The sequence below is a fragment of the Rhinatrema bivittatum genome, chromosome 9, assembly GCF_901001135.1.
Source record: "Rhinatrema bivittatum chromosome 9, aRhiBiv1.1, whole genome shotgun sequence".
NCBI classification, from domain to species: Eukaryota; Metazoa; Chordata; class Amphibia; order Gymnophiona; family Rhinatrematidae; genus Rhinatrema; species Rhinatrema bivittatum.
Genome location: NC_042623.1, coordinates 200,290,644 through 200,312,771, shown reverse-complemented (window position 1 = coordinate 200,312,771; position 22,128 = coordinate 200,290,644). Strand labels below are relative to the sequence as shown.

Genomic DNA, 22,128 nt, shown 5'->3' with positions numbered 1-22,128 from the left:
TCCTGTTTCCAACGGTGGCCAACCCAACTGTTGGATTAGAACCACCTGCACTTCCTAAGCCCTTTTATAGGCCAGGCAGCTAACACTTCCTGTTGGCAATGGCTGATGATGTCATCCCTGCTCTAGTTATGAAAGGAAGCTTGGGACAACCATCCAGTGTCTCAGCAACATGTTCTCCTGCCTTGCCTGCAGTGTATGTTGCTGCTTCACATCCTTGCCTCTTGACATGCTCTTTGTTGCTTCCTTGCCTCTAGTCCAGTTCCTCGCCTTGCCTCACCTGCCTCCAAGTCCTGCTCGCATGTTTTGCCTTGTCCTGGTCCTGCTCCTTGCCATGCGTTATTCCTGCCTGTGTCTTTCCTGTCCTTTTCTCATTTGTCCCATTCTGTGTCTTGCCCTTGTCTTCCCTGCCTTTGGCTCTCTGACTGATTCTTGGTACCTGACTGCGGCCTGGATTCTGACACTGCCTGATCTCCACTTGCCCTGACCTTTCCTACTTCCTGACTTCATCTGATTGCTCCATACGGGACCCACTCCTAAATCCTGCTGGCCCCCAAACCTAAAGGCTGAACCCATGGGGGAAACGGGGTTAGTATAGGTGAAGCTGGACCCAGTCCCAGCCTGAGCATGTCTACCTGCTGTCGGCGTGGACTTAGCAAGTTCACATGTGAGACTGCATCAACCACACTTTAGTCAGAAGGGCTCACTTTCTGTGAAAGATTGCTGAGGCCATGAGTTCGGCGGACATGCTCTCGCTTCAGGCCATACCAGGATTGGGCCACAGAGTACAGCAGCAGAAAGAACAGTTGATGCAGCTTGCCAGGTTACTCCTGACTGCACCTTGAATATTGTGTACAATCCTGGTCGCCGCATCTCAAAAAAGATAGAGTTGCGATGGAGAAGGTACAGAGAAGGGCAACCATATTGATAAAGGGGATTAAACAGCTCCCCTATGAGGAAAGGCTGAAGAGGTTAGGCCTGATCAGCTTGAAGAGACAGCTGAGAGGGGATATGATAGAGGTCTTTAAGATCATGAGAGGTCTTGAATGAGTAGATGTGAATCGGTTATTTACACTTTTGGATAATAGAAGGACTAGGGGGGCATTCCATGAAGTTAGCAAGTAGCACATTTAAGACTAATCTGAGAAAATTCTTTTTCACTCAATGCACAATAAAGCTCTGGAATTTGTTGCCAGGGGATGTGGTTAGTGCAGTTAGTGTAGCTGGGTTCAAAAAAGGTTTGGATAAGTTCTTGGAGGAGAAGTCCATTAACTGCTATTAATCAAGTTTACTTAGGGAATAGCCACTGCTATTAATTGCATCAGTAGCATGGGATCTTCTTGGTGTTTGGGTAATTGCCAGGTTCTTGTGGCCTGGTTTGGCCTCTGTTGGAAACAGGATTCTGGGCTTGATGGACCCTTGGTCTGACCCAGCATGGCAATTTATGTTCTTCTGTTCCAAGGCCTGACTGCACATGTAGAGGCGTTCTAGACCTAAGCCCCTCACCCTGCACTACAAGAAATGCTTTTCCCTGTGCCAGCCTCTATACCCCATGTGCTTTAGCTTCCTGTCCCCTCCCCCTGACATAAATGGCGGGGAGCAGGGTTAGAGGCAGGTAAGGGACAGGTCTTGAAGCTCAGGGATGAAGAAAGACTGTGAACCGGGCACTAAAAGAAAATGTTAAAAAAAAATGGCAAAATAAATCTAAACTCGGGACCATAAGACTATATAACTCCTCCTCCCACGGTCTGGCGGGTACGGGAAAGATTAGGTTTTCTGGCTTATGATCTCACGTCACTTACTAGCAAAGTCCTGCATTGTATCAGACGCTTTGATCATTGCCATTTATTTTTACAAATCAAGTTTTTGCAATCTGAGATCTTGATCAAAGGAAACCCTGCCAGTCTCCTACCACTTTGATAATGGAAGGGCTTATGCATCCTGATTCTGAATCATTGTTTATTTGTTCATAATGCAAGTACACTGTATCAAGGAAAGAAATCCTTGTTCCTGCTCCTCCCCCCCCCCCCCCCTCCAAATTACCTTCAAGGTTCCTTAAGAAGTTTTAAACCTTCAGCTAGGAGTCTCTCAAAATAAACTCTCTAATGAGGAGCTGTCTGCTTCTGAGTACATTCAACTTGAAAAGAAGGCAACCAGCGTTTTGATAATTATATGCCTGGCTCTAGCATACTGGCATTAGTACAACTTCAGTTGCCTATTTAAAAGATCCTTGATGACATTGGCAATGTACTGCTTTAGTCTCTTTTCACTTTTATGGTTGCACGATGCCCTCCAGTCCTGGAATTCTTCAGACGAGCCTGTGGTTGCTTAGGTTTTTATAAAATAGATGTGCCCTTTAACAAAAACAGTACAGCTTGTTATTATGCGACAGCAGCAAAGATCAGAAGTACATACAATAAGTACATATATAAGTACATAGGGCTTGCCGTACTGGGTCAGACCAAAGGTCCATCAAGCCCCGTATCCCTTCTCCAACAGTGGCCCATCCAGGTCACAAGTACCTGGCAGGATCCCAAGGGGTAGATAGATTCCAAGCTGCTTATCCCAAGAATAAGCAGTGGATTTCTGAAACTCTACCTTAATAATGGTTAATGGACTTTTCCTCCAGGAACTTATCCAAACCTTTTATAAACGCAGCTACACTAATAGCTTTCATCACATCCTCTGGCAATGAATTCCAGAGCTTAACTATGCGTTGAGTAAAAATTATTTTCACTTATTAGTTTTACATGTATCACTTAATAACTTCATTGTGTGTCCCCTGGGCTTTGTACTCTTTGAAAGAGTAAACAACCAATTAATGTTTACTTGTTCCACTGCACTCATTCGCTGAAAGTCCCAGAGGATACAACCATTGGTATCTTCCGCCATGGCTTTGGAAGAGCACAGTACATGGGTACCAGTTTAAGATTTGTACCATTTTATGTCTGTGCTGCACTCTGATAAGGATGTCCTTTAGGGATCTGTAAACAGATATATATATATATATATAACACATCCCAAATCCCGGGGTGGAGGAAGAGTGAGTCCCATTTATTGGGGAGTGTAGTTAGTAATAACAACCTTTGGATGGCAAGGAACAATGAGAGGTACTGCAGACATTTAAAAAAAACAAAACTAGGTTGTTTATCACTAAGGCTTGCATTTAAGTATTCTGAGATAGTTGAACATTGTGCAGGAGAAAAAGCAAACCACAGTCTATTTACATTCAGTGCTGCTTCTGGGTACTACTAAATTGGTACAGTGGCCGTACCTCGCTCCTCTCCCTGTTCCTCTATTCTGAGGTGCAGGCTTAGTGATGCGATGGGATGGAACTTCCTAGCTCATGGGGAATATCCCTGTGGGTACAGTGTTAAACGTCCCAAGGGCGACCCACCCAATTAGTTAGGTCTAGAACTCGTTTGCAGTCTAACCACCATGTTAATGCTTTGAGGCTGTTTCGGCTGTTACGGCGCAAGGACCATATCACTCCAATGTTAAAAATCTTACACTGGCTTCCCATCCAATACAGAATACTTTTCAAAGCTCTCACTATCATCCACAAATCCGTCTACCAGCAATCCACTCTCCAACTCACCTTCCCTCTCGAACTACATACTTCCGCAAGGCCCATCAGAACTGCCTACAAAGGTTCGCTCAAGGCCCCCCCCCAACAAATCCTCGGTCCATAACTCTATTCACAAGCGAGCACTTTCAACAGCAGATCCACTACATTGGAATTCGCTTCCCCAAGACTTACGCCAGGAACAATGCCATCTAACATTCAGAAAGAAACTGAAAACCTGGCTGTTCGCACAAGCCTACTGTTGAAGGAACCTCTTTCTACCAACACTGACTCTCACCCTCCGACCTCTCCCTAACCCTCCCCCCCTCCTCACCCCCCTCCCTATCTCCCTCTCCCCCCCCCCTCCTCTCCTCCTCCCTCTGGACGCACCATGTTAACAATCGCCTAGGACAAATCTCTGTTTATGTATCACTAATATATTGTTTTTGTTGATTATATTTATCACTCTCCAGTTGTTATAGTTTAAAATCTGTCCTGTCTTCCATCTCCCATGTTTTCTATGCTCCCTGTTTAATGTAACTTTTACCTTCTACCTAGATGTTAATTGGTTTCCCCCTGTTCCATTGTAAACCGGTACGATAAGACCTGGTCTTGAGTATCGGTATAGTAAAAGAAGTTAAATAAATAAATAAATAAATAAATAAATAAATAAATGATATCAGAAATCTTAAGGGCAGTTCTGAGTTGCCAAAACACAAATGTCGTCTACTCAAGTGCCCTATCGATGCAGTTCCCATGGGCAGCAGGGTCTCTGGCTATTGATATAAGAGATAATTCTGTGGTCAAGGGTCACTTCTGTAGTATTCAGATGAAATTCTACCCAAGACCATGGCCAGATCTTCGATGAGACCTCTGTTGCTAGAACAGCCAGCGAACCATCCTAGGTTTGGGGGAAAAGCAAAAGGATAGGGAGCAGGTGAGAAACAGCTGGCTGTTAGATTTATTTTTCTGTAACTAAGCAAGGAGGGAGCATAAAGTGCTCAAATGTGCCTGCCGCCTGTGTGGGAAATCTGCATAATGTACCCTCAAAACGAGATCACAGCACTGGGGATGAGAGAACCCCAGGTCTCCAAATCCTTGTTCCCCTACCCAACCCTTGAGTCCCACTTCACTTCATCTCCCCCAAAATCCAAGTCCTGCCTCACCCTCCCAAGTCCCACTTCACCTCCCCAATCCCTGAGCTTCAGCATTCAAAAAAAGAACATTAAAAAGACAAAAACAATAAAATAATAAACAAACTGAACACCAAATATACTGCTCAAACAAGGAAAAGAAGAGAACAGATGTTTCTAGATCTCTGCTAACTTTTGGCAAACATAAATTTGCTCTTCTAATTACTTTCAATGAGTATCATAGTTTTAAAACCTCCTCATTATCCTGCTATCTGAGTTCAAGCTGCTTTGTTTCCATGCTGACCCCTGGCCATGCTGCTGTTTTGCTGCATGCTCTGTTTTCCAGGCTTTCCCCAAGTTAGCATCTGCACAGTCTCTGGGTGTGCAGCAGCCACCCTGTGCCCGGCACACGCAGTCATCTTGAATGTGGCGTACTCAGCCAGCTGCTTGAAGGAGCCTTCACACAAAACAACACAGTCCTGACGTTTTTAATGAGTGATATATATATATAGAATATAATTTTTTTTTTACTTGACAACACACTCCTACACTTGTTAGAATTAAAATGGGCGAGATTCCATCGGTCAGACTGGCACATCAGTCAGAGCTGCTCTGTTCTCCACAACTTCTTACCCTTCCCACTTACTCACTCATATCCTCTTCCCTTTTCCTTCCATCCCTTCTCATCTTCCCTTTCCTTTCCTCTCACTTCATCCACAACCCCTTCCCCTTCCCTCGCCCTCAGCCCTCCTCCACTCCCTCTTTTTCTCTTCTCCAGAATGTCTTATCCTTCCCACTTACTCATATCCTCTTACCTTTTCCTTCCATCCCCTTTCATCTTCTACCGGAGGACAGGAATAAGAGAAACCAGCGATCCTTCCCCCGAACCTCCAGGGGCAGAGGATCACAGCACTTCAACCCATATAGAAGCTCATATCAAGCGGCCCGCCCCGCAGGCCAGAGCCAGTCCTTTCGGAGCAAGCACAACAAAAGGGGAGCCAGCTTGGGCTCAGGCCCCAGCTGCACCCCACAATGAAATCAGCCGACCTGTCCAAAGGAAGAAGCCATAGGGGGCAGACTTGCCCTATTCTACCAAAGATGGGTCGAGATAACTTCGGACAAGTGGGTCCTATCCATCATTCGAGAGGGATATTACCTGGATTTCCACCACTTCCCTCCAGACAAGTTTGTGGAATCTCCCTGCCACGACCCTTCCAAGAGGATGGCAGTGGAAGCTACACTGAACAGATTGCTAGCCTTAGAGGCTATAACACCAGTGCCTTCACAACAAATAAAAACTGGACATTATTCCATCTATTTTATCATCCCCAAGAAAGAAGGAACGTTCAGACCCATCCTGGACCTCAAGGCAGTCAACCGTCACCTGAGGATTCCTCGCTTCCGCATGGAAACCCTATGCTCAGTAATAAGGGTGATACAATTGGGAGAGTTCCTTACAATCCCTGGATCTGTCAGAAGCCTACCTACACATTCCGATTCATCAAGAGCACCAGCGTTTTCTACGCTTCTCAATCCTGGACCGTCACTACCAGTCACGGGCACTACCTTTCGGGTTAGCCACTGCTCCCTGGACGTTCACCAAGATCATAGTGGTGGTGGCAGCAACACTGAGGAAGGAAGAAATCCGTGTGCACCCTTATCTAGACGATTGGCTGATCAGGGCGAAATCCCCAGAGGAAAGCCACCAGGCAACCAACAGAGTCAAAACTCTACTGGAGAGCCTCAGGTGGGTGGTAAACACAAACAAGAGCTGCCTGCAGCCCTCCCAATCTCTAGAATACTTGGGAGTCCGGTTCGACACCATACAAGACAAGGTCATTCTGACACCGACAAGGAGATCAAAACTGATGACCCAGTTACGAAACCTTTTGAGCGAACTTCGCCCCACAGCGTGGGATTACCTACAAGTCCTCGGCATCATGGCATCCACACTGGAAGTAGTGCCAAGGGCACGAGCTCACATGAGACCCCTACAATGCTCACTACTATCACGATGGAATCCACTGTCCCAGAACTACACCGTATGTCTTCAGCTCCCGGACAGAGTTCGGGCCCAACTACGATGGTGGCTACAAGAAGCCATCTGAGCCAGGGAACGAGACTATCCTCACCAACCTGGATCCTACTCACCACGGATGCCAGCCTATGAGGATGGGGAGCACACTGCCAGGAGCTAACCGCCCAAGGGCAATGAAATGAAGAAGAGTCGGGATGGAACATCAATCACCTAGAAGCTCGGGCAGTCAGACTAGCCTGCCTAAGGTTCGTTCACAGACTCCGAGACAAAGCGGTCAGAGTAATGTCGGACAATGCCACAACACCGCCGTGGCCCCTATTGGGCGCAATCATCCACAAGATAGAATACCACAGGGGACCAGTACTTCTAGTGGCCCCGGACTGGCCAAGAAGACTGCGGTACTCAGACATGCGAAGACTGCTGACAGGGAGCCCCCTTCCGCTACCTCCATACAGAGACCTGCTCCAACAGGGACCGATCCTCCACGAGGATCCAGCTCGATTCTTTCTTAAGGTCTGGCCATTGCGAGGACTCGCCTAAGGAAGAGCAGATACTCGGGGGCAGTAATTGACACCCTACTCCGAGCATGCAAGTTCTCCACATCCCTAACATACATAAGGATTTGGAAAGTATTCGAAGCCTGTTGAGAGGACCACAACTTCATACCACGCTCAGTCAAAATTCCTGCGATTTTGGAATTCCAGACTCACCCCGGGAACCATCCAGTTATGCACAGTTCCGTCATTCCTCCCCAAAATGGTGTCTCACATCCATCTCAACCAAACCATCTCGCTACCATCGCCAGATGAGCATAAGAATTCGGAAGAGGCTCGAAGTCTACGCCATCTCAAAGTCAGCAGGCTCCTAGTCCGATACCTGGAAAGGTCGGAATCCGTACGAAAGACGGACCATCTATTTGTCCTTCACAGTGGGAAGAAGCAAGGGGAAGCGGCCTCGCAAGCAACCATAGCCCGCTGGATCAAAGAAGTCATCAAGGCGGCCTACGTAGAAGCAGGGAAGCCACTGCCTTTACAAGTCAAGGTCTATTCTACTAGAGCCCAGGCAGTATCCTGGGCGGAAACCAAGATGCTGTCACCCGCCGAGATCTGCAGGGCAGCGACATGTCCTCCATCCACACCTTCTCCAGGTTTTACCGCCTGGATGTTCAGGCTCGGGAGGACACAGCATTTGCAAGGGCAGTACTAAGTGGGTCACGGGCAGCCTCCCACCCGGTTCAGGAGTAGCTTTTATAATTCCCATTGGTCCTGAGTCCATCTGCTACATGCTAGGAAATGGAGAAATTACTTGCCTGATAATTTCGTTTTCTTAGTGTAGACAGATGGACTCAGCATCCCACCCACGGCTGCCGTTACTCATGGAATTCTTGAGGGACATCCCCAGGAGCGAGTGATTAACGGGTAAGCCATGCTTTCCTTCGTCGACATTTCTCGGTTGAGGGCACTGGCGGTCTTCAGCTATAGCCAATTCAACCAGTTCAAATTAATGAAGTTAACCAAATTATAAAGTTAATCAAGTTATCCAAGTTATAAAGTTAATCAAGTTATTCAAATTATTCAGTCATGCATATATCCACAATGCTTTTTGAGGAGAATACTGAAGAGCTGCACTTCCTACAGGGGTATATGTACTAGGTCTGATTTCAGATTGAAATCTGATCCATCTCCAACTGCTATCAGTATACACTATACCCATTGGTCCTGAGTCCATCTGTCTATACTAAGGAAAACGAAATTATCAGGTAAGTAATTTCTCCATTTCTTCACAGTCCCTCAGCTGGGAATGGGTTCCTTTTTTTTCTTGTGGATGTCTGAGGTGACACCAGGAAATCTCAAAGCGTAAAACTTCTGAATTTTCTGGCCCTGGGGGATGTGCAAGCCCAAGCAGTGCAGTTTGGCATGTCCTGAGCAGAGCACAGGCATTTACACACCAGTCACTGCAATCTGTTAGGGACATCTTTACCTCACAGATGACATTTTGAAGCCCAGAATTGCAAGCTCAGAATTGCAAAGAGCTACATCACACTCAATTTTGAAAAAAAATTGTAATACCTAAAACTTGGTAATGAGTTGTTGCGTGCCCTGTCCGCGCACAGGCCTGCTTACCTTCCCAGTTCCTCTGCAGGTTCTGGATCAGCCTCTCCCGCGTCCGCAGCTAGCTCCTCGAGGCCTCGGCATCCCGTGGCGGCAGTCGCCAGACCTTCCTCAGCGCACCAGGCCTCACGGCGGGGCTCGGTGTCCTCCGCGGCGTCGGCCCCGCCCCTAGGCACGCGCGGACCGCCTGGTCCCTTATAGGGCCAGGGGCGGGTCCTAGCTCTGCAGCGCGCCCTGATTGAGCTGGGCTCGATAGACTATTAATCGAATCCAGCATGGTACTTATGCTATTATCCACCTACACCCCCTACTGGCTGTAATAGGTACTGTGAAACTAGACGGATGTACTAGCTTTTACCATTCACTGGAAGGGCAATGGATTTAATGGCAAAAGGGCCTTAAACATACAGCAGACACAATGGCTCTTAAACTAAGAATTTTTGTCTCTGGGGTTTTGCCTCTAAAAATGTGATACTTTTTTGCAAAATTAAAAGGTTTGGAGCTTAAAAGCAGTGCTACAGCATAGTGAGATCATTACTGCATGAATAATACAAATCACAAGTGTCCTTGCAGAAAAGACTTGCTAATAAATCTATTAGTGATGTGGACTGCACTGGTGAATCTGTCCTAGCAGGCAACCACTTTAAGTGATGTCCTTAGCTGCTTGATAATTAAATATATAGTTACAATGGATTCCAAATGCTAAGTCTAATTCTGATATCAGAAATTTAAAAAAAATAGCTTTCGTTTCAATTGTATTTTCTTTCTGGAAATTTAGAATGACATTTTTAATACCCGATTTACGGTTATAGGGGCAGATGTAATAAGGCCCGTCGCAAAACAGGCACTTGCTATCAGCATGGGTTTTGATCACCGCGCAAGGCTGAAGCTGCTTCCTGGGGATGTAAAAAACATAAATTACGCAAATGATTTGCACGCAGAAATCCGCACACATATGGAAAAATGCGCGTACTTAAGCGTGGTATGGGCCTATGCAATAAGCGGCCGCATCCGTGCTCAAAACCTGCGCCGATAATCCGCGCATAAAAGCGAGCGAGCAAACGGGTCTCCCTATTAAGTGAAAGTATGACCCTGGAAAGTATTTTCAATATTTAAAATAACTGTGCTGCAGAAAACGTGGATGATAATTCACAACAATCTTCTGGCCATGTATCTGTCCGCCCAGGAAAGCGCTTACCTCGGATGCTGTGAAAAGTGCTTTGCTAAGTTGGCCACTCTGAAGCCAATATAGTCATTCAGCCAGGCGCTTATCAGGTCGCTCATGCTCTATTCATTGCAGAAAATCTGCACGATCGGGCACCCTTATCTTTTGGGTGCTGAGCTTAATTGCTCGCAAATGATTGGGCACTCAGAAAGGCACCTCGCTAATATACCCATCTGGGCACTTAGTCACAATTCTGGCCGTGAACACGTCTCCCTCTTCAGCAAAAGTATGTCACTGCAATTTATGTTTATGAACGTGAATAACTGTGTGTTAATGAAAAAATGGCAATTTATTTTCATGGATCATAATTCACACCCATTGGCAGCTATAATGGCGGGCCTTTTATTAGTGGGAAAAGCCATGCTGCTCCATTGGCTGTATCTGCTGAATCAGATACTTAACTCATGCCCTGACTGTGGCAGTAAAAAAATCCACATTAAAAAACCCGCACTAGCATTAGCACTGCTCCCTGCATTGCCTAGGATTAGCTAATCACCTCCTTTGCATGTCATTAGCATGCATTCATGCAGGAAAATCCGCGGGTCTGTAAGCACATTCATACGCGTTTTTTTCCCCGCACACAAAACTCTTATTACATCCCCGTATGGGGCTTTGCACCGGAAAACACACGTACATCTGCACCCACTTTTTGTGTGGCCTCCCACTGGCCCTCTTGCCTGATTAGTGTCCTTGTTTGTCTGGTTCCTACTTTGCCTTCTACTCTGTCTCTGTTAGGTCCTGTCCTTGTCTTGCCCTGGGTTTTGTGCTGTCTTGCTCTCTTGTTTCTCTGTTCTGCTGGTGCACTCCTTGCCCCTTGTTTTGTGGACATCTTCTAGTATCCTGTAGCCTGCCCTGTCTCTTTGGGTGTCCTCCCGTGCCCTGCACTCTTGTGTTCCAGTACACCTCCAGCTCAGTCCTGCCGGCCAACAGAACCTGCAGGTTCAAGCCAAGGCGGACGTGGCCGGTCAGGCAGAAGACCCTGCTTTGCCCTGTCCATGAATCTTGTGCTTTTCCTGCCTGGGGGTTGCCTATATCCTGCCCCGCTCCTGACTCTTGTGCTGCTCCTTCTCTGAGGTTACCTATAACTTGCCGTGTGCTGCCCCTGCCCTGGGAGCTACCTAAATTGGCCTGCGTGGCCATGACAGACAGAAGGACTGGAGTTTGAGGTTAGAAAGAAGAGAACTCAGAAAGGGGCCATGAGGGAAAAGGTAGGAAAAGGGGAAGGAGAACTCAGGATACGGGGCCCTTTTCAGATTTCTGCCCTGGGTGCCAGCCTAACATTGGCTTTCGTCACAGCAATCAATGTACCCATTTATCCATGGAACAAGTTCAGCATAATTAATGGCACTCTTTCCTGAACTGTGCTAAACTCCTCTTCTGGCAGGACCATCTCTACTGGTGTGAGGGGAGATCTGTTTGGATAATCAGTTATTGACACCTAGGATGTGTCTCCCAAGGCTACTGCCCAGGAGGGAAGGGTTAGGTCGGCTGTCATAGTTGGTGATTCGATTATTAGGAATGTAGACAGCTGGGTGGCTGGTGGGCATGAGGATCGCCTGGTAACATGCCTACCTGGTGTGAAGGTGGCGGACCTCGCGCGTCACCTAGATAGGATTTTAGACAGTGCTGGGGAGGAGCCGGCTATCGTGGTACATGTGGGCACCAATGACATAGGAAAATGTGGGAGGGAGGTTCCGGAAGCCAAATTTAGGCTCTTAGATAGAAAGCTTAAATCCAGAACCTCCAGGGTAGCATTCTCTGAAATGCTCCCTGTTCCACGCGCAGGTCCCCAGAGGCAGGCAGAGCTCCGGAGTCTCAGTGCGTGGATGAGACGATGGTGCAAGGAAGAGGGATTCAGTTTTGTAAGGAACTGGGGAACCTTTTGGGGGAGGGGGAGTCTCTTCCGAAGGGATGGGCTCCACCTTAACCAGGGTGGAACCAGACTGCTGGCGCTAACTTTTAAAAAGGAGATAGAGCAGCTTTTAAACTAGAACAAAGGGGAAAGCCGACAAACTCAGCAGCACATGGTTTGGAGGGTCTCTTTGAAGAATACTAATGAAGCATTAGAGATGGGGCATCCCAACAGAGAGGCTCCAATAATGAGAAAAGTAGTCCATGTGCCTATAAGTAAAGAATTCATCTGAGCTAAAAGATTCCAAATTATCCCTAACAACTGAATAGCAGAATGTTAATATAACAAAAAACATACTTTGAAATGTTTTGTTTTTTCAAAATAATTTTTATTGAAAGAGGAAAATACATGAACATAGGACTTCAAAGAGCCCAAAAAAGTGAAACTTAACAGTACAAAAGCAGGGAATGTACACAAACCCAGCAGTCAGTATAAAGAAACAGAACCAGAGCTCAGACGTATATAGCAACTAAGCAAAAACATGATCTGTAATCCCTGGTAAACATACAACAATAAAATAGTGCATAATATGTAAACCTCATTCCCTATGCCTTTTGATAGCTTCACCCCCAATGAAACCTCTCTCAAGCTCTGCATACAACAACATTCGCACTACATTCAAACCAGAAACCTACAATCACACACCCTGAATAGAAAACCTCTCACCCCGGCCGCTCTGCCCCAACCCTCCTCCTTTTCCCCTCCATCTCCCCTTATGATGTAACATGATTACTAACAAGGGGGAAGCACTGGAACCAGAATAGTCGAAGCCTAGTATGGCATAATACCCACCCCGCTAAAAACATAAATGCAGAGAACAGATAGCATCACTCAGGACTCTGATACAGAAAGATCAGGGCTAACCAAGGGTACAGAATTCTTTTCCCCAGGCAAAATTCCCCTCAATACTCCAGGCCACTGTGCTTCGTAGCCTGTGTTGAGCACCCCACACTGAATATCCGAGAGCAGGCGATGAAAATAAAGTCTCCCATGCTGTACAATAAAACACATCTGGCTTGCTTCTGCCCAATTTTGAATCCAGCCATTCCATTTGAATCCAGCCATTCCATTTGAATCCAGCCATTCCAGCAAAGCCATTTTCTGGTGCCAGGAGTTAATAGTGGGTGGCACCTCCTCTGTCCACACTGCCAAAATACATATGTTACCATTCTATGATGGCACACGTATAATTTGTAATCTCTATGAATTAAAAGTTATTCCTTTTTGTAAACCGTTGTGATGGTGAATTAACTTAACGATGGTATAGAAGAGTTTTTAAATAAATAAATAAATAAATAAATAAATAGAATAAATTTGCATGCAATCTAGAGGGCTGTCCGCATAAATTTCTCTCCTGCCATACATTTGCCTGTTACCACTTCCTCCACGCCCAATAAAAGAATGCGACCATTCCTTGCGATCACCGTCCCAGTGCATTGGCCTGCGGTGGACAATACTGCATTCCAGAGAGCCCATCTAACCAATTGCAGTACATAAAGCAGTGAGAATAAGGAATCCCTCTTCCTCACCAGATTCAATGCACAGTGGAGTGGGAGCCAGATCCCTACGGTGCCTCCTAACATCATCAGTATAAGCATGATGTAACAGCTTATATTGCAATTCCCTCAGACGAGAATCGGGAGTGAGGAAATGTAGTGATGAGAAACAGTGTTTCAAAGATTCCTCAGAAATATTTTCCCCCAGAGCTAAAGACCAATATGTTGTAAGGGAGTCAAGATGAGGGGGTCGGAAGCCTCCTTTTACACATTTTATGCCAATTAGCAAGGGAGTACCTCATAAATGACACTTCTTGGAGGTCATGAGCAAAAGAGGTTTCTAGTGGGAAAGAATCGGCCTCCCATTTAAAGGAGCTCAAGTAGTGTCGTGCTTGAAGGTATGCAAAGAACTGCTTAGGGGGAATATGAAATGATTGCCCCAGCATAGCAAAAGATAGGACCACAGGCTTATGATCTTCGTATAACTGTAATAGAAACCTTAGACCCATCTTAGCCCAACCATTAAAAGTTGCCCAAGAGAGGAATTAGCAAAGATTGATATCCCAACAGGCCCCATTTAGTCCTCAACTATCACCAGGGCCTGTACACGTGGGTATAGCAAGGTCTTAGAAAAGGTCAGACGCCTTAGATCCCCTTGTGAGGTCTGTATTAAGTATAATGGGGACCAAGGTGCTAGCATGTTGTCAAGTAACCCAGCTTCACAAAACTTTTATTTACCAGTGATCCATTCATTCACAAATAGTAATTGGCACGCTACACCATAAAGTCGCAGGTCGGGAAAGTCAGTGCCCCCCCCATCTCCTTAGAGAATTCGAGTTTAAAATGACTTACCCACACGACCCTACTGTTCCAGATAAAGGTGAGAAATGGCGATCGCAGTCTGTTAAGATCACATGCTATAAGCCAGCAAAGGAGCATTTGTAATTTGTATAGTATCTTTGAGATAATTACCATTTTTTAGAAGCACGCTTCTACCAAACAAGGACAAAGGAGGGACTGCACCTGCAGAATGATGTCTGCAATGTTCAGCTCATACAGTAAACTTACATCTCTGGGGATCCACACTCTCAAGTACTTAATCTTGTTAGAAGCCCAGGCAAGAAGAAATGGGCCCTCCCAGGTTTCCTCCAGCCTGGGATCGAGCGCCAGAGCTTCAGACTTTGAAAGGTTTATTTTTAGGCCTGCTATTTGATGAAATTGTGAAAAAAAATGCTTATAATGGAAGGTTTGCTCTGCCTAGGGTGATCCACAAACTATAAAATGTCATCTGCAAACAGAGCAGTTTTGAGAAGAAGCTCGTCAATGCGAATTCTCTTAAACCCATTATCTTGCCTCAATTTAGACGCCAAAGGTTCTATCGCTAAAATGAACAATAAAGGCGCGAGGGGGCACCCTTGTTGGACTCTACATTGTAGGACAAAAGAATTCGACAGAACCCCATTTATGAGAATGCCAGCGCTAGGGTTACTGTACATAATCTTCAACCACCCCAGTAATCTGCCAGAGAGCCCATGTTGAGATTGTGCCCAAAACATATATTCCCAGGATAAAGAATCAAATGCTTTTTCGGCATCCAGACTGAGGATAACTGACTTAGCGTAGCAATCAGTCTGTGTACGTTCTTTACCCCCTGCTGTCCCTTCACAAATCCCGTTTGGTCAGCGTTAATTACCTGAGGGAGAACACTGTTCAATCTGTTAGCCAGAACAGCAACCAGGATTTTCATATCAACATTAGTCAAGGAAATAGGGCGATATGAACCCACCTCCAAAGGGTCCTTACCCTTCTTAGCCAGCAGCACTATTATTGATTGATTCATATCAGGAGAAAGAGAGCCTGTAGCTGCCAGATCATTATAAAACTGGGATAAGGCGAGAAGCACTGGGAAATTTAGGATTTTGTAGAATTCTGTTCCCAGGCCATCTGTCCCAGCCATTTTGCCAAGTTTCTGGCCTTGAATCACAAAAAAGACTTCACCATCTCGAATTGGGGGCATTAAGTTGTTCCACTGTTTCCTGCGAAAGAGATGGCCATGTAAGATCCCCAAAAAAAAAGAATCACAATCCTCCACATTCATCTCCTTATTACTGTAGAGTTCACTATAGTACTCTAAAAACCTTTGTGTAATGTCAGAGAGTGAGTGCTTGTGATCACCCAAGACATCGCGAACCCCCACTGTGCAAGCTTTTTGGCCTCGTATCTGTACAAGATTGGCGAGGAGCTTGCTGGGCTTGTTGCCAAATCTGTACAGCCGGTATTGATAATAGCATAACAATTTAGAAGCCCTCTGATGTAGCAGGTGATTCAAGGCCGCACTTTAAATTTAGTAGCTGTAGACATGTCAGCCATATGCTGCGATTGTGCAGATTTCAGGATTTTGGTTCAGTTTAAAATATCCGCAATACGCATTCGATTCGTTTTTGCCACAATAGCAATTATCTGGCCTCTTTACACCGCTTTTCCAGCCTCCCATAGTAGAGAGGGAGTAATATCAGGTGTAGTGTTAAGTGTCAAGTAGTCCTTCCAGCAATTTTTAAGGTACTAGGTACTCATGAAAACCTTTATCTAAGTAAAGCTCAGGGCTCATGCGCCAAGAAAAAAGAGGAGTGCTGAGAATGCCTGAGCTCCTCCCCCACAGACACCGGGGCATGATCCGATATAGAGCTTGGTCCTATAGTGGCTTCCCTCACCCATGGAAATAACCCATCTGATAGCAACAGATGCTCCAGTCTAGAGGAGGATTTATGGGAGTTTGAATAGAAGGTAAAATCCTGCTCTCCTGGGTGTAGAAAACGCCAAACATCTAGAAACCCCAATTCTTTGCAGAGGAAGTTGACTCCCAGCCCATCTGCCTTCCTGTCTATTGGCTTTGGAGGTTTACAATCAATAGTCCTATCTGCTATAATATCAAAATCTCCACCAACCATTAACCTGTAATCAGGAAAATTTGATAGATGACCAACTAACTTAGTAAAGAATTCATGAAAGTATATATCAGGTGCGTAGAGACTGCAAAAAAATATCTTCTGTTAATGGAGCATACCAGCCACAATAATGTAGTGGCCCTCTGAATCTTGAAGCTGGTGCTCAATTTGGAAGGGTAGTTGTCTATGAAAGAGTATTGCCATGCCCCTTTTCCTAGTGGTAAAGGAGGAGTATACACATTGTCCTACCCATTCACGTTTTAATTTCCTATGTTCTATGTCTGATAAGTGAGACTTTTGCATAAATACTACCTGGGAGTGCAACCTCTGAAACACAGAAGTAGTTTTTTGTGCTTGATTAGGGGATGCACCCAACTACATTGAGCAAGGTAATTTTAACTTTCGCCAGCTTGAAACAAAGAGATACGTACTGTCCACAGCCCACTACAGGGCTGAACGACAAGAACACAGTCTTGGTCTCGAGGCCTGCCAGCATAAGCCTCCAGACCAGCTGAATTCTCATTGTATTCCAGTGCCAAAACCCCACAAAAGGAGTAAAGAAAACCAATCCCCACCCCCCCAACTCAGGAACACCGTTCCCCTCCCCCCAGTCATATCCATATGCACACTCAGACATACTAACCTAGCACCCAACACACACCAAACAAACTAGAACTCTCCTTTTGCTCCAAGAGACACAGAAGACCCACTGTGAAAACCTACACAATCGCTGGACCCACTGTGAAAACCTACACAATCTCATGGATCCTCCCCTCCCCGAAGCAAAAATATTAAATCCAGGAGACACGTTTAGTATAGATCACAACCCCCATATAAAACCCAATAAACCCCAGTCTACTGCACAAAGATGTCACAAGCCAAATCCAGAGCATAAACTAAAGAATTGAAACACCGCTGGAACTGTACTCGCGAATCAGTCTGCCTAAAAACATAAAAGCTAACTGTCCAACAGGCAAACAAGAATGAAAAATGCAGCATGAACTTGTGCCTTAATATATTTATAATTGAGTACTCAGGTCGCCGAGATAGTCTTAGAAAACACAGGACATCGAAGTCCCTTTCAGGAAAGTTTCCTTTACATCCTATGCAATAGAGCCATCCTCGGTATCTTGCTGTTCATGCCACGGTTGCATTAGCAAGAGTGTTCAGGAACAAAGCTGCCTCTTCTATAGTGGAAAAGAACAGTACTTTATTGTCATAATGAACACGGAGTTTTGCAAGGCAAAATGAATCCGGTGCAGTTCCATGCTGGTGACAGCTCTTTCCTCTGCACAGCAACATGGGCTGAAAAATCATTAAAGAGCAAAATCCTATTTCCCATAAATTCAATATAGAATGATGGCAGACCGCACGCAGCAATTTGATCTTATGAGACCAGTTCAGGATACGTGCCATCACTGGTCTAGGTTTATTGCCCGTAGCATGCGGCAGGCCAATGCGATGAATCCGCTTGCAACGAAAACGATCCTCCTCCATCAATAGACCCACTCGCTCTGGCAGCCACTTCTCCAGAAAGTCAAAAAGTTCTTCCTCCTACAGCACTTCAGGGAGGCCAATAACTTTAACATTGTTTCACCGGTTATGATTTTCCTGGTCCTCCAGTCATTCTGACAGTACTAGATTTTGTTCTTTCAATTTCCCAATATGGCACCCAGCATCAGTCAGCCTGTCATCCTGATCTTATATGCGTTGCTCCGCTTGAACTAGCCTCTTGGATTGCCCTTCCAAACTTTCTTTTATTTCAACCATAGAAGTTTGAATCTTAATCAAGTGTTTGTCTAGGGCAGCAGAAACACTGTTAGAAATCTGAAGCAGAACTTCGGATTAGATCGCCGCCAACGTTTTGGTGCCATCAATTGCGGCTACCATTTTGAGATTGCTGGGGGGGTTTTCTCTCCCACTACGAATGCTCCTGCTGCTCATAGCCTGGACGCTCCTCACAAATTGCAGTGACCAACACGCTACCTTCTGTTCGATGTGGTATGTATACAAAGGGACATACACTGGGTAATTAGAACTATTTCCTCTTTATAGCCTATATCACATAATCAAAAGAGGAAAGCTTACACATTTAATCATTTATTTTCACAAAAACTGTTTATGAAGAATGTGTCCATGAATTTAAAAAACACACACATTCGCACTCATTCACTCATTAAAATACTCACAATAAGGATACACAAAAGACCAGCCTATACCCATATTCACAGTATCTACTGTAACTTTGTAAACATGATTCCCTGTGGAAACCTCCACTTACAATCTTTCCAAGATTACATATATTTATACAATTATTCAAAAACTGGTATCTCCTGTGTAGCCTCCCTTCATGACAATTTTCAAATTTGAAGTAGCTTGTATCAACGTGGTCAACCACATTGATACAAGCTACTTCAAATTTGTGTTTTTGTGTTCAAATTATTGTGTTTTTGAATAATTGTATAAATATATGTAATCTTGGAAAGATTGTAAGTGGAGGTTTCCACAGGAAATCATGTTTACAAAGTTACAGTAGATACTGTGAATATGGGTATAGGCTGGTCTTTTATGTATCCTTATTGTGAGTATTTTAATGAGTGAATGAGTGCGAGTGTGTGTGTTTTTTAAATTCATGGACACATTCTTCATAAACAGTTTTTGTGAAAATAAATGATTAAATGTGTAAGCTTTCCTCTTTTGATTATGTGATGTATACAAAGGGAGACAGTTTCGGGGGTATTTCAAGTAGATTTTAGCAATATTGAGAAGTGGGAGTCCTGGAGCTCTCATACTCAACCTCCTGTCAGCAGAGCACCATAACCGGAAATCCTGAAATGCTTGTATACTAATGCCAGAAGTTTAAAAAGCAAGATGGGAGAGTTAGAATGCATAGCAGTGAATGATGTCATAGACTTAATTGGCATTTCAGAGACAGGGTGGAAGAAAGATAACCAAAGGGATATTGCTATACCAGGGTAGAAATTATATTGCAATGTCAGAGAGGAGTGGTGGGGTGGCGCTTTATGTCCGGGATGGCATAGAGTCCAAAGGTTAGAGATCCTGCAAGAGACACTGGGGTACATTTTAAAAGACAGCGAGCGCGCATACTTTTGTTCGCGCATCAGGCGCAAACAAAAGTACGCTGGATTTTATAAGATACGTGTATAGCCGCGCGTATCCTATAAAATCCGGGGTCGACACACGCAAGGGGGTGCACATTTGTGCAACTTGTGCGCGCCGAGCCCTGCACACGCTGCATGTTCCCTCCGAGGCCGCTCCGAAATTGGAGCGGCCTCGGAGGGAACTTTCCATCCACCCCCCCCCCCCCCGCACCTTCCCCTCCCTTCCCCTACCTAACTCACCCCCCCTGGCCCTATCTAGACACCCCCCCACCTTTATCCGAAAAGTTACTACTGCCTCCGGGCAGTAGTAACTTACACGTGCCGGCAGACAGCCGGCGCGGCAGGCCCCGACATAGGCTGCTGTGTCGGGGCACTCGGCCATGCCCCCAGACCGCCCACACGCCCCCGAACACGCCCCCGATCGGACACCATGCCCCCTGCCACGCCCCCGATCGCCCCTTTTTGCAAGCCCCGGGACTTACGCACGTCCCGGGGCTTGCATGCGCCGCCGAGCCTATGCAAAATAGGCTCAGCGCACGCAGGGGTTTTTTTTAAGGGTTACGCATTTAACTTAAGTGCGTAACCCTTTTAAAATCCGGCCCTAAATGGGTAGAAATCCCTTGTGTGTTGGGGAAGAGTATAGTCATAGGAGAATACTACCATCCACCTGGCCAAGATGGTGAGACGGACAGTGAAATGTTAAGAGAAATTAGGGAAGCTAACCAAATTGGTAGTGCAGTAATGGGAGATTTCAGTTACGTAACAATATCAAGGTGGAACAAAATTTTACTTTTACTTAAAACAGGAGGACTGTTTTAAGTAAAAGTAGAAAACTTCAACAAAAAATATTTTTGAATTTAATAAAAAATATATAGAAGGTGAATGATTGAGAAGACCGGTTGGTGTCTTAAATAAGTCACACAACGTCAGGCTTGTTGACACCTTCTTAGGCTATCATTAACAAATTTCATTTTGTTCCACCTTGATATTGTTAGATTTTGGTTGTGGTGGTTAACTGACGACTCCTTGTGTTAATAGATTTCAGTTACCCCAATATTGATAAATGTAACATCAGGACATGCTAGAGAGATAAAGTTCCTGGATAGAATAAATGACAGTTTTATGGAGCAATTGGTTCAGGAACCGACAAGAGAGGGTGAAATTTTATATCTAATTCTCAGTGGAGAACAGGATCTGGTGAGACAGTTAACAGTAGTGGAGCTGTTTGGCAATAGTGATCCTAATATGATTAAATTTGAATTAATGACAGGAATGGGGACAATAAGTAAATCCATGGCTCTAGCACTAAACTTTCAGTAGGGAAACTTTGACAAAATGAGGAAAATAGATAAAAACAAAAAAAAAAAACCCCAAAACTGAAAGGTGCAGCTACAAAGGTAAAGAGTGTGCAATAGGCATGGACATTAACTAAAAAATACATCTTAGAAGCACAGTCCATATGTATTACACGCATAGGTGGAAGGAAAGCCAAATGATTGCTGGCATGGTTAAAAAGTGAGGTGAAAGAGGCTATTTTAGCCAAAAGAACTTCATTCAAAAATTGGAAGAAGGATCCATCAGTGGAAAATAGGATAAAGAATAAGCATTGGCAAGTTAAATGTAAGATACTGATAACACAGGCTAAGAGAGAATTTGAAAATAAGTTGGCCACAGAGGCAAAAACTCGTAATAAAAACTCTGCACGGCAATAATGTTAGTTGATAACGTGTCATAGCTGGTCTGTACAGAAAAACACTGTATGTAATGACTAGGAAATGGATGCCTATTTCCACACAGCAGAGAGGAAAATACCGGCTTTAATATTACATAAAAGTAATAGTTACTTTAATATTTATCTGAACCAAATTAGCTGACGCATTTAAGGAGGTGCTGCCTATAACGTCTAGCCCATGCTGATATAGTAAGATGGAAATCTTGTCCATGGCATCTCTCCCTTTGATCCTTCCGCCCAATAGAGGTGGTAAGCATCTCCAAAGATATTTTATACTCAACTGAGGACACACAATTCAGAGATTATCACACTAGAATCTGTCAATTTATTAAATCAGTAAAAAAACAAAAAAAAACAACACTTATCAGGGAGGACAGAGACAATAATCTGCCCATACTAACACCCACATATATTACTGCTCAATTTATATCTCAGTGTACGAGATGACTTACTTAAGGAAATACTGGGCCATATTTTACACACTTAGGTATGCAGTTTGGGAGCTAGAAAATATTTTTAAAAAATCAACTCTGTCCATCATATGCGGCAACAAACATGCACTGCACTCCTTTCATTTGTTAGGGTCCTGACATTGAAATATGAACTGGACACGTGTCGATGTGGATTGCTTGACGACAAAATTTGCAAAAGTGAATATAATTATAACGAGTCAGATCATGTGGTATTCCATGGTAATGCTGTTTGGGTTTGTGGACGTTGGCAGAATATCAAACCACAAGGACCATCACATAAATGCAGCACTGAGTTCAGATGTACAGTGGATGTTTTTTTGAGCACCACCTCCTGTGTTATGAAGTCTCATATAGTGTTGTATTCCACCCAAACTAAAGC

At 44.8% G+C, this 22,128-nt stretch overlaps 1 protein-coding gene across 2 annotated transcripts in view; it reads left to right on the top strand.

Moving 5' to 3' along the window:
• PCOLCE2 (procollagen C-endopeptidase enhancer 2) overlaps nucleotides 1-22,128 on the top strand; it is an 84,874-nt gene that overhangs the window by 30,412 nt on the left and 32,334 nt on the right. The gene's annotated exons all lie outside the window — the stretch shown is intronic.